This window comes from Zootoca vivipara, chromosome 2, assembly GCF_965207765.1.
Source record: "Zootoca vivipara chromosome 2, rZooViv2.hap1.1, whole genome shotgun sequence".
Classification (NCBI taxonomy): domain Eukaryota; kingdom Metazoa; phylum Chordata; class Lepidosauria; order Squamata; family Lacertidae; genus Zootoca; species Zootoca vivipara.
Genome location: NC_142584.1, coordinates 58,873,422 through 58,900,346, shown reverse-complemented (window position 1 = coordinate 58,900,346; position 26,925 = coordinate 58,873,422). Strand labels below are relative to the sequence as shown.

At 42.3% G+C, this 26,925-nt stretch overlaps 1 long non-coding RNA gene across 1 annotated transcript; it reads left to right on the top strand.

The window, feature by feature from the left end:
• The first annotated feature begins 21,957 nt into the window (after positions 1–21,957).
• LOC148686883 (uncharacterized) lies at positions 21,958–26,712 on the top strand. Its single transcript, XR_015948179.1, has 2 exons — positions 21,958–22,791; positions 24,592–26,712. It is a non-coding gene; the product is annotated as an uncharacterized LOC148686883 (long non-coding RNA).
• The last annotated feature ends 213 nt before the right edge of the window (positions 26,713–26,925 follow it).

The window sequence follows — 26,925 nt, the reverse complement described above, 5'->3', positions numbered from 1 at the left end:
ATGCTTTTTTTATAACAAGAATAAAAAAAGGTAAAGGACCCTTGACAGTTAAGTCCAGTCGCAGACGACTCTGGGGTTACAGTGCTCATCTCACTTTACAGGCCGAGGGAGCTGACGTTTGTCCGCAGACAGTTTTTCCAGGTCATGTGGCCAGCATGACTAAGCCGCTTCTGGCGCAACGGAACACCAAAACCAGAGTAGCACATGGAAACGCTATTTACCTTCCCGCCGGAGTGGTACCTATTTATCTACTTGCACTTTTTTTGGCATGCTTTCGAACTGTTAGTGTCAGGTTTAGCACTTCTCCCACACAAGACACGGAACACTGGCAGTTAAGTAGCTGAGGTTTATTTCTCAATAACAGGTTTACAGCAGTCCAAGCTTCCACAACTCATTGTTCGCCATCGGAGTCAGTTGACTTGACTGGCCTCTGACCCCTCCCAAGACCAGATATACACCGTGTCCTCCCCTGCCTCCTGCTGGCCCGCCTCTGTTCTAATTGCTTGCTCCGCCTCCTACTTCTTGGCGACTCAGGTGCAGCCAATTCCTCTTCCTCTGGTGATTCCTCTCTGCTGGGCGTGTCCCTGACAGCTAGGTTAGCAGGAGCTGGGACCGAGCAATGGGAGCTCACCCAGTCACGGGGATTCTAACCACCGACCTTCTGATCGGTAAGCCCAAGAGGCTTAGTGGTTTAGACCACAGTGCCCCCTGCACTGAAAATGAATAAACTGCAGCTAAAATATGTTCATTTTTCACATGGTCTAGTCCGTCCCCTGCCCACCCCTCTAATATTCTTAAGAGGCTCTCTTGTTCAGTCTTCAGAGAGTAGCTGAAAGTGGGGAGGCAGAAAAAAGGTCCTCTTTTCCTTCCCCTGCAGTTTTAATCTAAAATCTTAGGCTCAGTACTGCACCCAGAGCTCAGAAACTGCTCTCGCTAATGAAATTCCCTGTTGCAAAGTGCGCCTAGAACAATGGGAGTTTCAAACATTGAATCAGGCAGTACTTCTTCACACAGTGTACAGTGGTTGCACTATGGAATTTGCCAGCATAAGCTGTAGTGACGGCCATCAACTTGGATGGCTTTAAAAAAAAGGATTCATGTACTATCTCCAGCATTGGAGGCAATGTGGGGAGAATACTGTTGTGCTCATAATCTGAATACTGGCTCCCCATAGGCATCTGGTGGGTCACTATGAGAACAGGAGGATGGACTACATAGCCTTTGGTCTGATCCAGCAAGGATCTTCTTATGTTCTCAAATAACTATCAAGCTAACCTTGATGGTACAGTGATTCCATCATTGTAGGAGATGATACTGACCTGCTCATCCTGCAATGCAAGACATTACCTTTTTCACCAGAGCCAAAGAAAGGACAGGTCCTAAAGTCTTGGAACATTAGTAGGTCAACAGCATTTCAGTGAAAAAGATACGGAGACTATTGTACTAATTGCAGATGGCATCCTTCCAGGGTTTATATACTTGGAGATGACTTCAGTGTACTGTACTGACATTGCTAATCACTCAGTAGTGCATTTAAAAATCAAACATTGCTCTTTCATCACCAAGACCACCTTTTTTTGGATTCAAATCTATGGTACAATTGTATTTGGAGTGCTGTGTGCAGTTCTGGCCATCTCATCTCAGAAAAGGATATTGTAGAGTTGGAAATGTTCAGAAAGGGGCAACCAAAATTATGAAGGGGATGGAGTGACTCCCTTATGAAGAAAGGTTGCAGTGTCTGGGACTTTTTAGCTTAGAGAAAAGGTGAGTATGGTATATAAAATTATGCATGACATGGAGAAAGTGGATAGAGAAAAGTTTTTCCTCCACCTCTCATAACGCTAGAAGTCATGGACATCCAATGAAGCTGAATGTTGGAAGTTTTAGGACAGATAAGAGAAAGTACTTCTTCACACAGTGCATAGTTAAACTATGGACCATTGCTGCAGCTGTTGAAAGAGCTCTCTGAAGCCTCTCCGGTGCTTCACCTAAAATAGCAATGGATGGACATTCTTGCAAGGTATTTTCTGTGAGAGTGGCTAGCTCTTCACCATCTGTGTACCCTGAGCAAGCGCCTCCAACACCTGCTGCTATGAAATACCACAGTTTGAGGGTGTATTATCAGGTACAGGCTTAGATTGGGAAGGACGTTTCAAGCATGAATGGTAGTGAATAGGAATGGAAGGAACTTGATGGCATGTTGAACCTGATCATGACATATCTTCTACCTGCACAACTCCTGAAAGTAGTCACATGCAGCTGCAGAAAAAAGAGGACCTGGGTGCATAGTATTATGCAAAGTGTGTAAAGCCAGAGACTATTTGAATACTAACAATGGTGTTGTCATGGAGCAAGAAGATTATGACAGTGATTGCCAACATCAACAGGTGCTAATGCAAGATTAGCTTTAGAAGCATTAGAGATTTATGTTTTGTTTTTCATAATTGTGCTGATAATAAAGAGACACAAATGACCCCATTAAATGTTTAAAATGTTTACCAAAAACAAGGGACTAATTTGATCCCATAGAAGCAGACATATTACAATGCCAAGGGAAGGCATTTTTGATAACAACTGAGGATGAAAAACACCCATTTTGCATCAGGTGGAATATTGCAACTTTTGGAACATAGTTCCTTATATTTGTCTGATTCTTCTCTCAAAAACTAATGTCTTTTGCAATTATTTTAAAGTTCAGACTGTTTCTACAGGACTAGGAGGCACTTTTAACATCAAGGTTGAAAAAGTCCTAAGTCAAAGACCATGCTGTGCAGGTAGAATTAGTCATACTGTGCTCTGGATTATGATAATTTTGAAAATTGCATTCAATATATTTTATATAAGTTCTTGGTGGCTTGAGAACTGGATGATAGAAAAGATAAATGCAAGGAAAGAAACCTGCCTTTGGGGAATGAAATTTAAGGTCTTGTTCACACAATTATTTTTTTGTCTTAATCCTTTCTGTGACCTTGTTTTTCACAAAACAGGTGAGAGTCTGTGAAGATTAATTAGTCAACATCACAGTTTCAGTCATTGCTCAGTTTTGCTGTAGCCACGAAGTATTGATTGGCTTTGACACTTTCTAGGGACAGCATTATACATTTTAGAGGAAGCAAGTGCTCAAATTATGTAATCATTCTAAGAAGGCACAGGAGCAGGCCTGGCTGGGGATTTCCAGGTAAGTTGGCATGCCTAGCCTATAAAGATTGCAATGGTAAAAGAGGAAATTCAGCAGATAAAGCATACATCATCACAGCCCCCTAAAACTTCCTCCTCCTTTTCTCCCCTCAGCCACTGTACACCTCAGAAATATTCCCACCTCCCATGCCTCTGAAATTATTTTTACTCAACTTCTATAATTTCTTCTCCCTGTCACCTGTCACACCTAGCTTCTAATCTGTGGGCCTATTTGAAATGTTAACTCTTCAAGGCTGAGATCTGTTCTGCAAAATGCCAGTCTTTTCTCAAACATTTAACTCATTCAAAATAAGACTCTTCTTATCCTTTCTGCCCCAGATTTGGCATTGTCTTCAAGCCTTCCTCTCCTACACTGCCAAGTTCCAAATCAATCCAGTGACCCATTTGCAAACTAGAGACGGTAGAACCCTTAATTTCTCATAATAATGGTGGGATGAATTTCAGCTGACTCACACTTCTCTTAACACATGTGGCCCCATAATAAATAATAATAAATAAACAAAACTCCATACCTTTCTCTTTGCCTTTCCCACCACCTGCACCATCAGTGGAATGTGATTCAGCTGACTCAACCATGACTGCGACATCATAGAATCATGGTTGGAAGGGACCCCAAGGGTCATCTAGTCCGATCCTCTGCAATGCAGGAATCTCAGCTAAAGCATCCATGACAGATGGCTATCCAACCTCTGCTTAAAAACCTCCAAGGAAGGAGAGTCCACCACATCTCATGGGAGTCTGTTCCACTGCTGAACAGCTCTTACCAGTGTGGTGTAGTGGTTAAGGATAGTAGACTTGTAATCTGGGGAACCGGGTTTGCGTCTCCGCTCCTCCACATGCAGCTGCTAGGTGACCTTGGGCTAGTCACACTTCTCTGAAGTCTCTCAGCCCCACCCACCTCACAGGGTGTCTGTTGTGGGGGAGGAGGGGAAAGGAGATTGTTAGCCGCTTTGAGACTCCTTCGAGTAGTGATAAAGCGGGATATCAAATCCAAACTACTACTCTTCTTCTTCTTCTTCTTCTTCTTCTTCTTCTTCTTCTTCTTCTTCTTCTTCTTCTTCTTCTTCTTCTTCTTCCTGTCAGAAAGTTTTTCCAAATGTTTAGTTGGAATCTCCTTTCTTGCAACTTGAAGCCATTGGTTTGAGTCCTACCGTCCAGAGCAGGAGAAAACAAGCATGCTCCCTCTTAAAGACTTTATACAATAATGGGCTCAGGACAGAACCTTGTGGCACCCCACTTGTCGCTTAATGACGAGGAACCATTAATGAGTACTCTCTGGGTTCAGTCAGTCAACCATCTACAAATCCACCTAACAGTTACCTCGTTCAACCCACATTTTAACAGCTTCCTCGCGAGAATATAATGGAGGATTTTGTCAAAAGCCTTACTGAAATCAAGATACACTATGTCCACAGCATTTCCCTGATCCACCAAGTTTGTAATTCCATCAAAAAAAAGAAATCAGATTGGTCTGGCATGACTTATTTTTGAGAAACCCATGTTGGGTCTTAGTAATCACAGCTGACTTTGTGGCAGCTGTGTTGTGTCATGAGAACATAAGAAGTTCTCACAGTGGCCAACCAAAACCTGCTGGCATCAGCACTCTCCAAACCTGCTATTCCCAGCAACTGGTATTCAGAGACGAATCCAGGTTTCATTATAAGAATGATTACCAGACACCATGCACTGTAACTTTGTATCTTAGCTCTCTAATTCTTTACATCAATCTAAAATTTTGAATGATGACCGACTCCCCCACCCCACCCCGCTACACAAATATGGAAATTTGAAAATGCCTGCAAATATATCCAAACCTAATTTCATTCTGTTTTCCCATCTTACTTTGGGGCTTTGCACATTTAATTTCTTTCACTCTGCTGGAGAATTAATGTTTATTTCACTGAGCTGAGGGAATAAGCTTGGTTATTAGAGAAGGACCTGACATAAATGAAAATGCAGCATAATGCTGGGGAGGAACTGGTTGACTTTCTGAAATTGGAACTAGAGAACTCAGCCCAAGCTGGTAGGGAAATGCTATCTGCTCTAAACTTTTATTTCCTTCTCTTTAAAGGAAAGGTTGGCTTTGTGAAGTTCTAGCCAGTTCTTTTTATTGAAAGAAAGACAAGTAATAGATTAGAAATCACATCATGTTGGTTTTCTTTTGGTCTTCCTGTGGGTTAACCAATAGCAAATATAAGGAGGTTAACATAGGCTCATTTTGTTTTAAAAGAATCCAGGGAATAAAATTGCTTTTCTTGGAAAATACATAGTTTTAATTGTCTGAAGGCTCATTTTGTGCCTGTATTAAAGTACTGGATTGTCCATTTATGGTACTATCTTATCACACCTAGGAACTTGATGTTCCTCTTGTGGCAGAATTGTTGTTGTTGTTGTTGCTTAGAGCTCTCCATCCCCATCAGGAGGAAGACGTTGCAATACAAATCCTGGTCAGCCTGCTCTTGTATTGTTCAGCATTGTGCCAGTCTCCTAAGAATTGTAGCATTTCTATGAGAGTTTCACAATGTTTGTGGGATTTGCACCATACCATATCAACACTGAATCCTTCTCTGTACTGAAGAGTACAGACACATTTCATGAAGGATTTGGAAAGCAGATAGCAAATCTTGATAGGCTACTACAGTATTTGGTAGCAATGTGTGACAACTGACTAGTTGGATGCTGTGGTTAAACTCACTGGGCAAATCAGATGCACCACTGGATAAAACATCACTTGATGTTTCAGGGGTTGCATTGGAAAATCACAAAGACCATTGTTATTTTGAGTCCTGTGGGCCCCTTAAGGGATTAATTCTGCCTATTCTGCTTTCTCACAGCAAGTTATATGCTGAGATGGTACTGTGTGGGAATTTTAATCTTTAAACTGGTTTAAGCAGGGACTCGTGGTGACTGCTGTAGGGATAATCTGCTACTGTTGGGGCTATCCATGTTGCTTGCTTGCCATATATAAATGAGGAAATGTCAAGGCCACAGCTGTATCAAGACCAATGATCCAGTAGGGATCTTCATTTTTTTTTTAAATGAATGAAAATGTCCATCTGGGTGGCTGCAAAATCTTGTATCATTTTTACAGTGGTTCCCTGCTGCCTCTTCCTTGCTGTCTTGATATAACAAACTGTAACAGCTATTGTTTAGTTGGCATTTTGGGAAGATCACTGGAGCAATGCAGATATAATTATTTGTGGATGATGTGACTCTGAATATACAATCAACTTCATAGAATCAAAGAACTGTAGAATTGGAAGGGGCCCTAATGGACATCTAGTCCAAACCCCTTTTTTTGACACTCTGTTTTTCTCATGGAAGTGCACTTATCAGCACAATAAATAATAGTATTAAGTTCTGAATAAGAGCCTCATTTCTGTTAGAGTAATATAAGACTGATTCTGGCTGCCTTGGCAGTTGACAAAAAGCTCCCTTTTTGTAGCTTCACTAGGAATTTGCAGCATCTGTATGGTACACATGGGACCAGTTAGCTACAAAAGAGGCTTCTTAATGTTAGATAAAGGGTGAAATGATGGGTCCGCATCTGTTTCATAGGCACAAGCTTGGGTGACATTATAAACGGAAAAGGCCACCAAGCTTTTGTTGATTGCGCTCCTCTCTCTGGAAATATTGCTCTATACAGAACCAAAGCTAAAATGTATGTAAATCACACTTAGAGGATCTTAAAAAAATGCATTTTACCTTATTATAATGCCACATGCTGTCTTTGCCAGATGCATTGGGGCTATGTGTACCAGGATACATATCTATTCTAGAACTTAATGGCATTTATAAAGTACTTTCAGCACCCTTGAAAAAGGCCACTTAAAAAGTAAAACAAAAAACATAACACTGCCCACTAGAGATACAATCAGTAGTAGCACATAAATGTAGGTGTCTAATGACAAAATCCTAAACATTTTACTTGGAAGAATAGCCCACTTTTCATGGCTTTTCATGGTGTCTTCGGCCATAGGGATCAGGTCTTCTTGACAGTGACACCTAGACTGTAGAACTCCTTTGACCAAGAGGCATATTGGGCCTTTTCTCTTGCCTTTCTCTGGCAGATGGCAAAAACCCCACATTTTTTCTAAGTTGTTTGTGAAAACTGGAATTGATCCAGCCCCTAATGTTTGTCAGTCTCCTGTTCTGTTTGAAATGCTTGTACTTCAGCCTGTTCTTTTGATGTTATGGGCTGTCTTTTTTTTCTATAGTATGCTTATGTCTTTTAAGCTATTTGTACACTGCTTTGGAAGCCTCTGGCCCAACCTGCAGTACAGTATTAAAATACATTTGCCAATTCTCACCGTTGCTCTGTGCCTGGCTTCCTCTGGAACTTTTCACCCTCCATCTCTCAGCAGCTTTTCCTGGCTGATGTGTGGTGTCAGGCCCACACATTTTCAGCTTCCTTTCATTCTTGAAGTCAGGAAGAAAACACTACCGCTTCAGCAGGCAACGTTTTCAACACATGAAATCTGTTTTCCCAGGTGCTCGGCTACATGGAGGTTCTCATCACTGTGCCATTTGAATGTGCATGATTAAAATCTTTTAAGTTATAGATGATCTTCCAAACTCCTCAATATCTTATCCTCCCATAGACTGATATTTATATAATCTCTTCCGAGCACTAATAGAGAGGCAAAGTTAGCTCAGCATGTTTATTTGTCTTGTGGCTTATGCAATCTGTATTCACTCCCTCCCTTTCCAACCACCTCAAAAGAAGGTTCTCTCTCTTTCTCCTCCTTGACAAAAGGTGCTGTTCATAGCAGCCAGAGATAGACTTCTAACAGCTAAAAATTAGCAGGATAGCATCTGAAGGGAAAATTCACATAGAATACAACAGCTCGAGACCCGACTGTGAACCTAGAGAAACACAGGTCAATAAAATAAAATACTGCAGGTCGTAAAGGAAGCTGTGTGGTAGTGTTTTCCCTAAACATGTTAGATAAGAGCTGCTGCATGAAGCGGCAGAATGGATATGATGAGTACTGACTGTACAGTGAAGTTTCAGGGATGGAGGGAAGGAAAAGCAGTGCTTTAATGGCAAAGAGGTAAATGTCTCTCAGGACCTTTTGCAGTTTCCTCCCTCAAGGGCCGCACAGGGCACAGGGCTCCCCCTAGAAATTGGCAGAGTGCCTGATTATTGAGATGAAATTTTGTCTGCAGCTAATAATTGCAGTCACGGGCAGGACCTTCACTCAGTGCCATTGTCTCAATCTACAATATATCTCCTGTGAACTGAGCTCTCAGACTAACAACCCACATCTGGTCTGAAAGATGGCACAGAGAGCTACCCTTGCTAATTGGCACCCTGGACAAGTTCTGAGTGGGGCTCCATGGTCAAAACTTTCATATTGCTGTAAAACTATTCTTTGATTGTACCACTTCAGATTGTTGTAGAGGGAGAACGCATGAGCGAATGGCCACTAAGAGCAGATTTCTGTGTGCATTGAAGTATTCTCCGTCAGCCATGTAATTCCCCACTTGCAAAATGGTAGACTCTGGGAGCAGTTTTACTATGCAGTAAGCTGGTTTTTGAGGGAGCTTAAGCTGTACATAAAAGCACATCAATGTGCAAGTAGATAAATAGGAACCGCTACAGCGGGAAGGTAAATGCCGTTTCCATGTGCTGCTCTGGTTTGCCAGAAGTGGCTTTGCCATGCTGGCCACATGACCTGGAAGCTGTATGCCGGCTCCCTCGGCCAATAATGCGAGATGAGCACACAACCCCAGAGTCGGTCACGACTGGACCTAATGGTCAGGGGTCCCTTTACCTTTACTTTTTTAAGCTGTACATAAGGATGCTGTGGTCTAAACCACACTGCCTAGGGCTTGCTGATCAGAAGGTTGGCGATTCGAATCCCCGCGACAGGATGAGCTCCTGTTGCTCGGTCCCTGCTCCTGCCAGCAATTCGAAAGCATGTCAAGTGCAAGTAGATAAATAAGTACTTCTCCGACAGGAAGGTATACGGTGTTTCCGTGCGCTGTTCTGGTTTGCCGGAAGCGGCTTAGTCATGCTGGCCACATGACTCGGAAGCTGTCTGCGGACAAACGCCAGCTCCCTTGGCCATTAAAGTGAGATGAGCGCTGCAACCTCAGAGTCATCCGCAACTGGACTTAACGATCAGGGGTCCCTTTAGCTTTAAGCTGTACATATGTGGACGAATCTGACTGTTAGTTGTAGAATTGTTGATATGTGCATGACTTTAGGGGATACTTGACACAAAGGGCCATTCCAGACTGCTGTTTTGTTGCAGGTGTAGTCTGCAGCATATTCTTGACACAGAGGCAGGTTTAGGGGAGCACGTTCGGTCCGGTCACACTGGAAACGGAGCCCCCAGGGCACTGCAGGAGATGCTACGACTATGATTTAGAATGGAGTGCAAGAGGCAGGGGGCAGTGTTAGAAACTGAGATATGAAAGCTAGGAGTTAAATGGCACCTTAAACCTATGTTATGGGTGCAACAACAAAATGTCTAGGCATTTTTTTAATAACAAGAATACAAAGCTGAAAATGAATGAACTTCAGCTTAAATGTTATGATCATTTTTCACATGGTCTAATATTTCCCCTGCCCATCCCCCTAATATTCTTAAGAGGGTCTCTTCTCCATTCTTCAAAGAGTAGTGGAAGGGGGGAGGCAGAAAAAGGTCCTCCTTTCCTTCCACTCTGCAGTTTTTTCTCAGGCTCAGTACTGCACCCAGAGCTCAGAAACTGCTTGCACTAATGAAATTCCATGTCACAAAATACACCTAGAACAATTGGAGTTTCGAACACAGGTGGGGGGCACCAAATTTTGGCATTGCCCAGGGTGGCACTGAAATTTGAGATCTCAAGGTTTGTCACTGTTTGTCATAATAATAGTGCGTTAGTGGTGGACTTACTCTGTTTTATCAGTAGTTCTGTGAGGGTGCTCCAAAGCTAGCATATTATTGCTGTCCAGAGGAGCTATAGTGTAATAAAAAGCGGAAGGAAAATATACCTGAACATTTGTGGTATAAAAAGTCACAGGAGTTTAGCAGGAAGTTACATCTGGTTGGTCTTGTGGAATGAAAAATGTTGAACGAGATGGACACTTGGTCTGATCCTGCCACTGCACTTCTTGTGTTCTTAAGATAGGCAGCAGGTAAACAATGTTGCTTCTGGACTCTTAGAACAAGACAGATTTTGGTGACCTCAGATTTCTTCTGAGGTCTCCATTCCTCTGATTATTTTTGATGACCTAGTCCTATTAGATAAATAGGACTGCACTTTATATCGATCTGACCTTTCAAGTATAGTAATGTAGGGTTCACCAAAGTAGCATTTGTCTTTAGGAAACATGATTAAGATCCTCCACCAGGTTACTCTGAGATAAATTACACCTCCTGGTAGAAGCAGTGCCTTCCCAATCAATAATATGACGTTTATGGAGGTTGTCCTTCTACAACAATGTTTCCTGTAGTGGGTGATATGGCCCCAGGGGGTGCTGGAAGGATTCAGAGGGACGGTAGTAGCCTCGAGTGCAATTGGGGGAGGTTGAATAAAAATAAGGGGTCAGTGGAAGCATAAAGACAGCAGAGAAGAAAATAAATTTCTAAAAAAACTGTTTGTGCATGTTTCATCTGTTGTGTGATGCCACTTGCCAGCAGGTCGAGTGCTGTTGTGGGATGGTGACAACGCCTCCCCTGGATCCGGCAGTCGTGCTGGAGATGAGGGGTTTTCCCAGGCCTGGGAAGTGAATTGCAGCTTGCCTGCCTATTTGACCAATGGCAGGCGGGCTGCAGCTTCAAGGTGTCTTATTTAGAACATCTTTCTTAACTACGTTGTAGGATGTAGGTAGAAATATAGATACATAAAAGAATGCAAATTTGTCACAGCATCTTCCTGTTTGTTCACTGAGTATTCCCCCCCCCCCCGAAATGGGGGCGGTAGGCCAAATAAGTTTGGAATCTTCTGGTCTAGAGGCTTGCAGATTCCCCATCCCTGTTTTAAGGATAGAAATATATCTTTTTCTGAATACTTAAGGGTTAAATCAGGAGGCTCAACCTCTTTTAGGATGAAGCTCTAGGTTTGTATCTGAAATGCATCTTGAAATTGGCTTCTAAAAGAAAAATGCTACTTGTTAGGTCTTTTCTGAAATGCATTTCCTTCTTCTTCAACAAAAACTTAGTTCTGTTACACAAAGATTAATACTACCATGATTGCTCCATCCAATTTAAAAATAAAATAAAATCTCTATTTCAATTGTACTGAGCTTGTCTGACTAGATTGAATTGGTTCTTTATTTCCCCCCTTTGCAATCACATTTCCCAAATATTAAGTCCTCCAATATCCTGCATCCTTTATATCAGTGTGTGCTGTTGCTCAGCAACAGAAGATTTGCTCTTTAAGAATTACCCAGGGTTTCTACAGTCAGTTTTCCAAGCTGTGCAGTGAGGAAGCAGCAATACCCTCGTTTTTTTGAAACCATGCCCATGCTTAGTTTAAATGCTTTATTAATGGCTCCTGCAATTGGGATCCACTAAATAGTGAGCTGCCTGTTAAGCACTTTACTATCGTTATTCTTCATTGTAGTTTTTCTCTCATTTGGTAGATTTGATAACATTTGGTGCATTTTTACCCAATTATAATTTTTCTAATTGGATTGAAGCTGCGATGGGTATCCCTTTCAAATCAGCAAATACAGTATTCAATTTTCCAGTGTTTGCAGTGCGATCCTATGCATAACTTCATTGCTGTTGGCATCTATCTGTCTCAGACAATGGAGTACACCTTCGGGGATAAAGTCGAACTGCTGTGTTAGCACCGAAGTGACTTCCCGGGTGCAAGCCTGGGCAGTGTATATGAAGTGTCATAAGTGCTCCTCGGCCTGTGAGTAGCATTTTCACCACTGGAAGTTCCCCCACCCACATGCACTGTGAGAAAGATCTGCCATTGTAGTTGTTCTGTTGGTGATGTTATGCTAGCAGAGTGGAGGAGAACAGGACATGTCAGGGATTTGCTGCAGGTTACATACCATAGCTGCCAAGTTATCCCTTATTTTAAGGGATTTTCCCTTATGCTGAATAGGCTTCCTCGCGAGAAAAGGGAAAACTTGGCAGCTATGACATACATGCCCTGTCCTAAACCCTTTCATTCCCCAGAAAAGGCACAACTCTAGTTAATTAGTAAATAATCCCCCCCCCCATGGAAGGGACGACCTCTCAGTCTGCCAGCAGGTAAATGGCAGGGCAATGGATGTGACAACTCGTTGCAAATAAAAATCTTATGAAACCAAGATTGCTCAATAAAGTAATTTCCATTGTAGTAACTTCCAAATAAATGAGTTATATTGTGGGTCACAGGTGACGAACGCTATCACCTGTGACCCATAATATAACTCCTTTAAAGCGCCAAAAACATTTTCACTCCATTGTAACTTGTTAGCAAGCAATAATACTAAGACTTAAGAAGTTCTTAAGCCTTCTTTACTCTTCCACATACAGTATATGAATGCAAAAGGTGAACAAATATCCCCTTCGGTGGGTCCCTTCCAACTCTATAGTTCTGTGATTCTGTGTTGGCAATTACTGATGAGAAAATACTGTGCTGAAAGAAAATAACAAGGACAAGGTGAAAAAGTCAGACAAGAGGTCAGCTATATTATATCAAGCTTAATATGAGATTGACTACAATTCATATTTTGATCATTTCTGCATGATCATATGCAACAATCCAATAAGGAAGCAAAGATTGTTTACTAGGGATTATCAGGCAGCAATAATTCACAAAGTACATTTTAAACTAGGTGAAATTATGTGTTAAACACTAGCACAGAAACTTCTATGATTACAAATAGACCAACTTTTTTTCTAATATTTATGGCACTGTAAAAGGGGGGTATCTGCTCCATTCTGTCTGCAGATCTTCTATTTTTTGCCTTTTCTTTCTGTGGTGTTTTAATATATGAAAGCAAATATTTACAGCATTGTTAGCTGCTTGATGTAACATCTGCTGGTTTGTGAATTACATGTTTTAAAGTGGGTAATAGCTTGCCACTGAGCGCTATGTAGGGTAGTAGCAAGTATCTGGAAGGCCCCCTTTAAAACAGAACACATATGCATCTGAACACATGCACATAACTATTAAACAGGTAGGTAGCCGTGTTGGTCTGACGTAGTCGAAACAACAACAACAAAAAATCCTTCCAGTAGCACCTTAGAGACCAACTAAGTTTGTCATAGGTATGAGCTTTCGTGTGCATGCACACTTCTTCAGAAGTCCCAGACCCTCAGAAGGGTGGTGGGAATGGGTGATTGGCTGATAGGAGTGGTAAACTTGTTGACGACTGCAATTGGTCTTGCAGGAAAAAGCAAGGGGTGAGGTGGCTAAAGAAATCTTTATCATGTACAATGAGATAAGAATCCAATGCCCTTATTCAGACCAGGTCTCTCCATGGTTTTAAGCTTGGTAATGAGTTGCAATTCAGCAACTTCTCTTTCCAGTCTGTTTCTGAAATTTTTCTGTAATAAGACAGCTACTTTGAGATCTTGTATAGAATGTCCTGGGAGATTGGTTTCTCTGTCTTGTGATTCCGGATGTCAGATTGATGTCCATTTATCCTTTGGCATAGGGTTTGGCCTGTTTGTCCAATATAGAAAGCTGAATGCCAACAGCCACTCCTATCAGCCAATCACCCATTCCCACCACCCTTCTGCGTAATACCCCCACCACCCCACCCTCTGACTATACATAAGGGTCTGATGACTTCTGTTTCAGTGTATCTGAAGAAGTGTGCATGCACACGAAAGCTCATACCTATGACAAACTTAGTTGGTCTCTAAGGTGCTACTGGAAGGATAACTATTAAACATTAGTGTTATTGTTAAACGGAAAACTCTGTCTTCTGATGATTGTCCAATCATTGATAGTAAAATGAAAGACATTTCCTTCCCACAAATTCACTCCCACCTTCATCAGTTTGAAAGTTGAAGATGGGGCAGGCAGAGAAAGGTGGGGTAAAAGAGTACTAAGAAGCCACTCCGACTCATAATAATAATAATTGCACACAGATGCGACAACTTTTTTTCTAGAAAGTTGTTGAGCTTTTTTTTTTAAGGGGGGGGAAGACATTTTTTAAGGGGGGGGAAAGACAATAGTTAGACTCACATCTTATTTGACTCTTAGAATACTCTGCTGATTATGTAAACTGGCCCTTACATGCTGAAACTTGCTTTCTGAAGAAGGCCAACAATACATAGGGGTTGCCAGACTCAATAGAGGACAGGACTTCTGTGCCTTTAATTGCCCTGCTCTCTTTTGAGTTTGGAAACCTTAAAGAGAAACCATCAGGCCCTTTGTTTAATTTCCATGCAAAGGATCTGCTGGTTTCTCTTCAAGGTTTCCAGACTCAAAAGAGAGCAGGGCAATTAAAGGCACAGAAGTCCTATCCTCTATTGAGTCTGGCAACCCTAACAATACATGGTCTTGCACCTGGAATCTGCAGCAACTCGTTACCAGATCTAACAGGATGTTCCAGGAGAAGGGGCTTCCTTAAGGGGGAAGCACAGAGTGGCATAAACGTGTGCCAGTCTTACAGGAACAAATCTCTTTGGGAAGATTCAAGGGCCTCAGATTATGCTCATTTTAAATTTTGGGAGCTTGGCTATTTCCTCCCTTTTATTTAAATTTTGTTGCTAGTTTGTTTGATGTTTTCTTCAAGGCCTAAAGCACTTATAAAAGATGCCCTGGGATTGAGGCAAACTAAACCGTTAAATCTGGAAACTTTACTTTAGTGTGTTACAAAAACAACAGCCGAAGTGCAGAAATCAGTTTTTTTAATTGGGCTTTAGGGGCATATTTTAATCAATTTTCAGGACACCAACCCAGTATCTTGGACTTAATTTTTTAATTAAGTGTTTATCTACTCCCTGGAAACAAATTCCCAACATGTTCTTCCAGTAGCTCCAGTTTTTAAAAACAAACCAAAACAGATTCCTCTTAAAAGTTCTGATGCTCCAAATATTTAGGAAACCCTTCGGCAATGTTCCGGAGCATATGAATTAATTCATGATACATCTTGTCTTTAAAACAACATATGTGCCTCACACGCTACAGTGTGATCAGGCAGATGCCATTGGGAATAAGCATTAATTGTAAGGGAATTTACGCACTATTTTCCTTTTCTTTTCCTCAGGTTGCCTTGAGGAGGGGGTTTTTACCAAGCCTTGATATACTTGGGCTCAGTTGAATAAAGATTATGCCTGCAATAGGAGAGAGTGACATCTGTATCTTATTTCAAGTAATAGTTCCGTAGTTAGTATGAACATTCAGTATTGCTAAATAAAATATTCCTTGAAATAAGGACAAAGTGGCAAGCTTAGCAAAAGCCAAGCTGACTCCAGGTTTCAGAGAGCCGTGGAACAAAAAGTCATCACGAGGATGGTCACTTACAGTGTCATAGCACGGGGGGCCAGGGGGGGCCGTAGCCCCAAGTGCAAAATTCTGAGGGGGTACAATTGGGCACCCCTATGCAGGCACAAGCTTCAGTGGGGATCAGGTGACTGCTGCCGCCACCTGGCACCTCCGACCCGACACTCTTCTCCACGGGTGTTGGGGAAATTTGCCCAAGGGCCCCATCAGCCAGCCAGGCTCCCTGCTGCGTTGGCGTGTGGGCAACGCAGTGTGGCCTTGCTTGGCTCCGGTGGCATGGTTGCTTTGGTGGTGGCACTGGCAACCTACGCTGAGCCACTGCAGGTCAATGCAGAACAAATGTTTCTGAGGAGGAACCATATGAAGCCTTGCTGAAAGTTAAGGGATACCTATCATTTGGTTTACAAGATGAATAGAAACCCAGTTCTTTCTCCATTTAAGTCAGTCAGTATTTTTGTCATGTAACTGCATTTTGTTAAATAAGTTCAGAATAGGATCCCAGAATAGGGACCCAGGTGGCGCTGTGGTTAAACCACTGAGCCTAGGGCTTGCTGATCAGAAGGTCGGCGGTTCAAATCCCTGTGACGGGGTGAGCTCCCGCTGCTTGGTCCCAGCTCCTGCCAACCTAGCAGTTCGAAAGCACGTCAAAATGCAAGTGGATAAATAGGAACCGCTACAGTGGGAAGGTAAACGGCGTTTCCATGTGCTGCTCTGGTTTGCCAGAAACTGCTTTGTCATGCTGGCCACATGACCTGGAAGCTATACGCCGGCTCTCTCGGCCAATAATGCGAGATGAGCGCGCAACCCCAGAGTCGGTCACGACTGGACCTAATGGTCAGGGGTCCCTTTACCTTTAGGATCCTTACTAAGCATCAAGAACAGCCTTGTTCCTCCTTTCAGGAACATATTTGTCTTGGGTCAGGACCTGCTGATCCTCCATTAATTAACGGGGAAAAGGAAGCTTGTGAGTTGACACCTATGCAGGCTGTTGCCAGGCTGTGCATCACCAAGGTCAGAAAGAAAACAAAGCAGATGTCACAGTGGTTGTAATCTGAATGAAATCAAACCTCAATAAGTCCTTGTTTCTCGTTTTGATTGCTGGCCTTTTGTCATGCAGTTGGATTGTTTGGCCTGCTTTGCTGGGGAAACTGCAAAAAAAAATCTGATCCTGGAGAAAGGTGACAATTAATTAAGCCCTGATGACCGTTAGAGAAGGAATTTTCTAACAGTCAAAGACAACTAATAGAAGGAACCAAATATAATGTTCCTGTTTCTCTCCTTATTTGGAAAGAGATGTTTGACATACAGGATATATCATTCTTAACAAAACTTACGGCACACACTTTTCTTTCCCACAAAATTCTGCTTTCAGCTTCTCTTTCTACATAGTGGGTTGAAATATTTCTGAATGGAATAATGCCTCTGCCCATATTAGAGGAAGTGAACCTTTGGATCCAAACCAACGTATTTGTAACTCAGCAATGTAAAGCAGGGCATTGAAACTGGGCTCAGGAAGAGTTGCAAATTGTACCTATAGTTAGAATGATCCTTCTTCAACTGGGTCCTGTAAGAATCAACCAGAACCTGAGCTAGAATCCCCATAGTCTATGCACTGATGGTCCTGGTGGTGAACTTCCTGAGGTGGAAAATATTAAAATTCTGCTGAATCGGTCTCAGTTTCAGATCTAAGGAAACATTCTGTATAAATTCCAAAGCAATTTTCTATTGTTTAAACTGTATAATATCTTCAAATTCCCTATTCCACATCTTTCTAGTTTCTCAACTTCTACCTTACCAAAGCCCATTAAGCATTTATAAAAAGCAGCTATGTTAAGTGTTCTGTAAGAATGGTTAACGCATGCATACAGAACTGTAAATAGTGTTATATTAGGGGGGAAATGTGCATTAAAACTAATATATTAGTGAAAATAACGTACAACAATATTAGGCTAAATTACATGCAAACATATGTACCATAATAAAAAAACTACATGCAAAACTGTGTTTACTAGGATAATTTGCACTGTAATACTGAACCATTTCCAAGAGAATTCAAAAATAATAATCACAAATTGGTACAGAAATGGGAAGAACTGAATTTCAGATTGGAAAAATGGTAAACTCAGAGCGCCAAAATGTGCAGATCCTTTCATCTCTAGTGTCCATATGAGGCAAATGGCTTGATAGTCTACAAGGGACCTCTGACATATTAAGTTTAATTAATTTGAGGAGATTTATCATCTGTGCTGCTTGAATCCCATTGAATCCCATGAGCCACAAATAACCTGTGCACAGGACTGCAGTCCACAGGAACGATGCAACAGGGGGCTCCTATTCTCAACATGTAATGATTTGTAGCATACCGCCTGGTCCTTAGGACTGTTCCAAATCATTGCACTTTGTACTTTGCTGGGAAAGTCTGGACCACCCTATTTGCATGCAGCAAGGCAGTGAGTGCTTCATCATGCGAAGACAAGCAAAAGAGATTTGTTCTAGGTAGCAGAATTTGCCCCTTATCGACTAACCTTCTTGTACGTTTCAGGTTACAAATTACGATCAGCCTTAAATTAAAAGGAGAGAACATCAACCCCCAGATGATGCAAAGATGTGCAAGGCTCAGCGTCAAATGCACCTGCAGAGTGTATAAAGCTGGGGAAAATGTCACGGCAGCCAACTGAAGAAGAGGCAAGGGAGAGGAACACAGCAAATATAATGGTAGGGAAAATTCTGCTCCTACTATTTCCAGGTGGCTAAGTCTGTTTAAAAGTGTTATTATTATTTTTTAAAAAATGTAATTTTTATTGTTTTTTATACAATTTTTCCAACACAACATCTCAAACACAACATAACAAATCCTTGGCTGACATAGCCTAGGGCTTCCATCAACCCCTTCTAATGGTTTTCTGAATTCCTTTCTAATTGCGGTATGCATTTTATTACTATGCTTATTCTTTTAAATCCAATCTTACATCAGCTAATCTTAATGCTTCTCACAATAAATTGAATAGTCCTCCTTACAAAACTTCTTGCAAGCCTACAAGCGATGTTAAGTAGTTACAGTTGTCTTTCAAATACAACATAAATTTCTTCCAGTCCTTTAGGAAAGTCTGGTCCTGCTGGTTTCGAATTTTCCCTGTAAGTCTTGCCAGCTCAACGTAGTCCATCAATTTTAGTTGCCACTCTTCTTTTGCTGGCATTTCTTCTTGCTTCCACCTTTGGGCTAATAGTATTCTTGCTGCAGTGTCACATATTAAAAGTGTTATTTTTTGTCTTAAGGGAGACAGCATTTAATTAGATAACAAGAAAACAAAAACTGTAGCATAGACAAGAAAGAATTTTGGAAGGATGTTGAGTCCAGATGTTCTCATGTAAATCAGTAGGAAGTAAGCATCACTTTAAAGAGCACACTGGAATTATCTAAGGCAGTGGTTCCCAAACTGCCCCCCCCCGACCTCTTGAAAATTGCTGAAGGTCTGGCGGACAACTTAATGATTTTTCTGCCTGTTTTTTAGCAGTTGAACTCCTTTGAGTGGAACTAGAGGGAATGAATGATTCTCTTTCAAAAGTCTGACATGTGAAATAAAGCTGATCTCTCCTCTAAATCCATTTTGCCCCTTCTCTGGTTCTGTCAGTGAAATTCTGAAAATTACTCTTGTGAGAAAAGATCCTAAAAGGAATATATCCTTATCAAAGTGGGTATTCTCCTTGAGGTATAGTGAGGTATGTTAACCTCACTATAGACTTGTGTACATTCCTTTTGTTGTTTCCATTTGGAGGTGGGACCTTCTTACTGACAGAATGAAAAGCCACTAACAATTAGGCAGCAAGCACTTCTTTTCCTGTTAATATATCAATAAATGCCAGCCTAAGACTGGCAAGTTTGTGTTTTCATTCGCATAAATTGTCACTTCAAGCTCAATGTAAAATCTCACAGAAACATTTCTGGACCAGTTAATTAACAGTTTGAGAACTGGAGCACATAGCTGAGAATGGAGCTTGACAGACCTCACAGCTGCTGACACATATACATGACACAATCCCCAAAGAAATGGTAGGAATAAATTATCATGAAGTTGCTTAATGGTCTGCAGTTGCAACTGGGCAAATGTTTGACCCACTCTAGTAAACAAGCACATGCTTAACCCATCTGGTGGATTTTCAAGGAAATATGCCTTAATTTCCTGAATATACACGAATAAGAGAATTGGCAACTTTCCTGACAGACGATGAGTCTAATCTCTAAGAATACTTGATATTTCTGAATCTGCAAAATCAGTGTTTGGAAAGAAACAATGAATGCTAAACATTATGTTCACAAATTGACACCCCATAATTTTGGAAGCAATAAGCATTTTTTGCATGTTGGGGGATAATATAAAGTAACAAATAGCAATTATTATTTGCAGTGGAATACTTCCTTGGTCTTCCTCTTAAGGGCAGTGCCAAAGAATGCTCCAACTACCGCACAATTGCGCTCATTTCACACGCTAGCAAGGTTATGCTTAAAATTCTACAAGGCAGGCTTAGGCAGTATGTGGACCGAGAACTCCCAGAAGTGCAAGCTGGATTTCGAAAGGGCAGAGGAACCAGAGACCAAATAGCAAACATGCGCTGGATTATGGAGAAAGCAAGAGAGTTCCAGAAAAACGTCTACTTCTGCTTCATTGACTATGCAAAAGCCTTTGACTGTGTCGACCACAGCAAACTATGGCAAGTTCTTAAAGAAATGGGAGTGCCTGATCACCTCATCTGTCTCCTGAGAAATCTCTATGTGGGACAAGAAGCTACAGTTAGAACTGGATATGGAACAACTGAGTGGTTCAAAATTGGGAAAGGAGTACGACAAGGTTGTATATTGTCTCCCTGCTTATTTAACTTATATGCAGAATTCATCATGCGAAAGGCTGGACTAGATGAATCCCAAACCGGAATTAAGATTGCCGGAAGAAATATCAACAACCTCAGATATGCAGATGACACAACCTTGATGGCAGAAAGCGAGGAGGAATTAAAGAACCTTTTAATGAGGGTGAAAGAGGAGAGCGCAAAATATGGTCTGAAGCTCAACATCAAAAAAACCAAGATCATGGCCACTGGTCCCATCACCTCCTGGCAAATAGAAGGGGAAGAAATGGAGGCAGTGAGAGATTTTACCTTCTTGGGCTCCTTGATCACTGCAGATGGTGACAGCAGTCACGAAATTAAAAGACGCCTGCTTCTTGGGAGAAAAGCAATGACAAACCTAGACAGCATCTTAAAAAGCAGAGACATCACCTTGCCGACAAAGGTCCGTATAGTTAAAGCTATGGTTTTCCCAGTAGTGATGTATGGAAGTGAGAGCTGGACCATGAAGAAGGCTGATCGCCGAAGAATTGATGCTTTTGAATTATGGTGCTGGAGGAGACTCTTGAGAGTCCCATGGACTGCAAGAAGATCAAACCTATCCATTCTTAAGGAAATCAGCCCTGAGTGCTCCCTGGAAGGACAGATCGTGAAGCTGAGGCTCCAATACTTTGGCCACCTCATGAGAAGAGAAGAATCCTTGGGAAAGATTGAGGGCACTAGGAGAAGGGGACGTCAGAGGACAAGGTGGTTGGACAGTGTTCTCGAAGCTACGAACATGAGTTTGACCAAACTGCGGGAGGCAGTGCAAGACAGGAGTGCCTGGCGTGCTATGGTCCATGGGGTCACGAAGAGTCGGACACGACTAAACGACTAAACAACAACAACAACAACAACAGTTTGGACAGTTAGCACTAGAAGGCTATTGCTGCAGTGCCACTAAAGCAGGGACCGCCCAGGTGGTGTCTTCCAGCTGTTCTGGAGTCCCGCTCCCATCAGCCCCACCCAGAATAGCCAAATTTGAGTCCAACAATATCTTGAGGGAATCATGTTGATTATCCCTGTGTTAAAGGTAGCCATTACTACAACTGCGTACACCACATATTTCAAGCATATCCCCACAAAGAATCCCAGGAAATGTAGGTTACCCCTCACAGAGCTACAATTCCCAGCACCCCTGACAAACTTCAGTTTCCAGGATTCTATTTCATGTGTGTTGGTGCTTGTGTTGGCGTGTACACAGATCAGGTCCCCTGAAAGCAATGGGACTTTTCTTTGGTCATGACATTTGCTGGAATGCTTTATTTATCTGTCGCTTTCAATGGGTCTGCCACAGAAATTATAGAAATAATACAATTAAAAGTCAAAATGTGTGTGAGAAGGGCTGAGCAAGTGAAGGTTAGAATGTGAAGGTTCTGTTTGCAGGAGAACCATGAGAAAACAACATGTACACAGGAGCTGTTGCTATAACTGTTGAAGACAAAGGAAGGAGAGGAAGATAAAAAGTTGCCGTGCCTCGTAATATAGGGTGGCAATGACCAGGGCCAGAATAATCCTGGTCAGACCATGCAGGCCCTAAAAGCAAGAGGAACTCCATTTTCTAAATCTCTCTGCCTCTGATAGAAAGTAAATTAGACAGCACTTTGCACACAGGCACAGAATGTTTGCACATCTAATGCAAAGATCTAACCACACACAGCACTTCTAAGAAATTCTAGCATAAACCACAAGAGCAAGAGGATGCAGCCCACCGCAAATTCTAAGTAGAGCACAACCACAATTGTGCCTGTAAAATTCCACATAGACACGTGTATGAAGGTACCAGGTACATAACGCCACCTAGTAGAGTTGGGCGGGTGACTTTGCATCTTGGGGTGCTCTCTCTTGATTGGTTGATGAAGTACTGCAGAAAGGCTGATCTTCACTTCACTCTGTCAAAAAAGGTATAAAAGCACTCTGTGTATGCCCATGGGTCGGGCAGAATGAGAAACTCATTCTCACTGCCACCATTTATTGCAATAAATGTTTTAATAAATGTTTTAATAAATCTGTTTTATAATATGTACAACTGCCTGAGATTTCGTCTGGTCAATTTGGGAAGCCAATCATCCATATAACATTTCTGGTGACCTTACATTTCTGGTGCCGTGACTCGGATGAGGGCATTTCCCTGAACCAGAGGCAGTCCCCTTTTGCCCCACTGGACAGGGCGCAGATTCCTAACGGTGCCTCTGGTCTGGTGCACACCGGCAGACTTTTTCCGGAGGATCAGAGGTGGCCCTTGAGTTTCCGTGCCCTGGACAAAGAGGCAAAAGGACCGAGGTTGGAAGGGAAGAACAGGAAAAGCCGGCTGGGGTAAGTAGAAAGGGAAAAGGTACCTTGAAGGGAATTGGCCCCCTTTAATGAGGGGAAGGGAGATCCTGATCACATCTCCAGCGTGTTGGTAGTACTCAGTTAATTAGAGGTCAACTGGGAAAACCATGCGCTTTGGGTAAGAGGCAAAGGGAGGAGGAAAATGTGTATGTTAGTAGTCAGTAGGGAGGAGGTCCCCTGACAAATAGACATTTAGGAAACAAGGAAAAACTGGGAGGTAGAGTGTGGTAAAGTGTCCAATGCATGGTATGTGTGGCAAAGTTTGCAGTGCATGCTCTGGTTGAATGAGGGGATACTTTACAGGGCCATAAATGGGAGGAGTATGGTCAAGAGGAGGGAAAAATGTGATTTCCCTAGAATTCATGGTAGATAAATTCAGAATGTCATAAAAGAAATTTAATTTACAAGTCCTGCCAACAACAAGTTCAGAGAAAAAGGGTGGCGCAAACCAGTATTCCCCCCCCCCCCAGAGAGAAGAAAGGCATTTTGAGAAAGAAGATGAAGAGAAAGGCAGTGGTTAAACAGCAACAAATAATGGCTCAAGGACCAGTGAGGAACCAGAAGGGGTTCAAAGGTCACTGGTGAAGGTCAGTTGCTAGGACGGAGATGTCTCGGTCAATGTAAAAGAGGAAGGAAGAGTGTTCGGAGAAAGATGGGACAAGGGGGTCCCAGCAGAAGAGAGTTCGTCGGTTTGGCAGGCATGGCAAAGAGCCATGGTCAAGGTGACTTAAGAGTTACCTGCATCTGGACTTTGTTATAAATATAGGCACCCAGTATTCTGCTTTTAAATATCCTTGAAACAGCCCCCCCCCAAAAAAAACCCAAAAGAAGCATCAGACTGATTTTATGCCTAAAAGGGCTGTACAAACAGACAGCGGAGGATTGGTTCAGAAAAATCATCTCTGCAACCTTTAGAATGCTATTCACCATACTAGAAATGAGGCTACCCCCCCCCCCACAGGAAACTGACAAAATGCCAGTAACGGTGCACAGAAAATGTTTTCATATGCTTCAGCTGGCTTCAAAAGAAAAGAAAAGAAAAAAATCATGTACTTAAGTAGTTCACAACGCAAGAGACAATAGATTTTATTTGAACAATTATAATCTTTTCCCCAAGTCCTGTTGTAGCTGTGCAGACTTTAGTTTTTGGGGAAACTTACAAGAATGGGGGAAAAAGAGACATTTGAGTCCTTCTAAAAGCAAACTACGTTTAAAGGGTTTTACCCTCCTACCTGCAACCCCATTTCATATGTTTTTGTGACAGCAACGTTGGAAAATTTGTAGAACTGCATATTTTAATGAAATGAATGTTTATCAACTAAAGAATTCAGGATAAGGTAGAAGGAAGTTATACTGAATGGAGATTTGTGTGTAAAGACATTGTCTGTTTGAATCTAACACTACCATTGGAAGACAGGCTGCGAAAAATCTCAAGCAGTCTCTCAAACCTCCGGCAGAGATGTGTGGCGTAACCCCCCTTATTTGGTTACACAAGCGATTCTGCATGATTTGTATTTGCACAACTTGCTTTCTCCTGCAACCTGCACTTAGAGACTGTGGCTGTGCCTGGCTGGTGTTGCCATTTCGGACATTCTATTGTGTGACATTGTGTGACCAAGACCGTTGCTGTGAAAGTAGGGAGAAAAAGATGTTATGCTTTGGAGGTCCACGTTTCAGCTTACAAAAACACTACTGCTCTAAATGCTTTGACTTTAAATTTTTTTATGTCTCACGGAAACAGCCCGTTGCTACAAAGCAGCTGTAAGTTTCTTCTTCTTCTAGAAACCACAAGACTTTGCATAATTTGAAAAACAGGCTTCAGTATCCTAGCAGAACTCAGCCGTCGGCAGCTGGATGGGAGGCAAATACGGATTTAAAGGACCCCTCCTTAACCCTGCACATGCATGAAGTTCTGTGGAAGGAAAGAGAAACCACGGGGAGATCCTGAAAGATGGACCAGACGTGGAATCCTGTTGCAAGCCTTGTGAAATTCGGCAAAGACTGCTGTAAGGCACTGCTGCTATATCCCAGAGATGACTTCTCAACTAACTGCTGCTACATCCCAGAGATGACTTCTGTGTGCCAGACACACCTCAATGTCCAATACGTGGGACGCACTACCTCGGAGAGTTTGGTGGTGGACTAACCAGCAAGAAGTTCTAAAACAGCAGCGGCAGCTACAAGGACAATCTCTCTCTCCCCCCCCCCTTTGTTTTTTATCTACAGGAAATCACTCGAGCGAACAGCGTGTAGCCTTGCGGAGCCTGACACGATGGTTCCAGCCTGACGCTAGCGAGTCCCTGAGTGAATCCTTGAAGGAAGGGAGACGAGACCCTCTTCATTCCTAGGTGGTGAGGTATCCATTCCATCCGGTGAAAGTGCCTGAGATGACCCCCTGGATCCACACCCTGCTGTACCTAATCAGGAGTGGGTACCCAGCGCACGGTGCACCAGTTTCCCCTTGCAGCGTCTGACCGGCAAAAGACGCCCAGCGCATGGGAAACCGAAGTAGCCCCTGCTGTGACACTCCGGACGCTGTCACTCGACGCACGGGTTGAGGAATGTCCATCTTATGCAGCACCAAACATCAAGGAGACAAGGAGACGCAGTAAATCTTAGACCCTTATATATGTATGTATGTATGTATATTTGTATGGGAGGCATCAATTGAGTGGGACCCACAGTAGAAGTCTACCTGCCCCCAAAGCAGTATCCTTAATTTGGAAGGAAGGGCAGTGTACCTGCCTCACTTGAGCGAACAGACCCAAAACAGTTTCAGAAATTGAACCATGGGGTGGGTTCCAGCAACTCCCTAGGTCATACAGATATGGGGAGGGTTCCAGCAACTCCCTAGGTGATACAGGGCTATAGCTGGGTTGGGGATGTAACTGGAAGAGCTGGCCAGGTGCACCCCTCAGTTCTGGCTTTGGAAATGATGGGAGAAGCTTCTGGTAGCCCACTGATATCTAATGCAAGCCTCTCCTGATTCTGGCAAACTGGAACAATAGCCATTCTTTCTGTAGCCAAATGCTCAGCTAGGACAAACCTCCAATTGTTATATATATATATATTCCTGGCCTTTAGAACTGTGTAGGAACTTTTGAAACCCACTGATTTGCATTGAAGCCCAGTACTGAGCTGAGAGAGAACTGTGTATTTTCCTGCTGACATAAAGTTTTGGAAACAGTGGCTAAAGCCCCTTGGCTTTTAGATTTCCAGCAACTATAGTATCCTAGTATCTCTGAAGACTAGTGTGGCCATTATAGATTCATGGCCCACCTGAGAGAAAGAACCCTTTGTTGCCAAAAGTCTGTATTGCGATTTTTTTGTTGTGCCTCAAATGGAAATGCAATGTAGTAGAAAGTGGCACTTGTGCTTCGACAAAAATGATGTTTGTATAATGCAAATATGTGTTCCCAGTTAGGTCTAACACGAAGGCTAAAAACTTCAACAGAAAATGCTTAGGAGTTATGGAAATAGATTAATCAAAAGCTGAACCAGGCTTAAATTCAGCAAGCATTTTTACTCTGCTTTATAGCATCAAGCTGAAGCAGAAAAAAAAAAATTTCATGGTTATTTTACACTGACAGTTCTGCAGACTGAATGCCTTAATCTACAGGCTCTCAGAGTTTGTGTATAGCCCTATGAATTAGCTGATGGTGTCTATCCTAACAATGAATTATCCTTTCCCCCTTAGGAAAGTTTCCAACCCCATGTGTATGTGTGGTAGCATTTTTAAGAAACTGCTTAGTAATGCACGTTATTCACAAGTTTTAGAAACACTAGCTTGTATACCTTAAGTTAAGAAGTTTCAAAATGAAGGTCTGAATGTGCCAGGTAACAAAATTTAGGTCTGTTTGTAAAATATTTTGCTATTTGATTTAAGAAAAGCAATGTACTATGTCTTTAATGACTGCTAGTTCCTGATCACAGCCGGAGGTTCCTGGAACCTTTTTAGTTCTGGTGACACTAAGAAACATTTAACAGCCTTGGTCAGGTATTTTAACTGTTCAGTAGAAAAGGCAGCCCCCACCCCGAAGTTATCTATCTGCCTTGCACTATTTCCCTGGAAGTCAAAAACCTAACATTTGAGCAAGCTTCCAGTTAGCCTTCTTC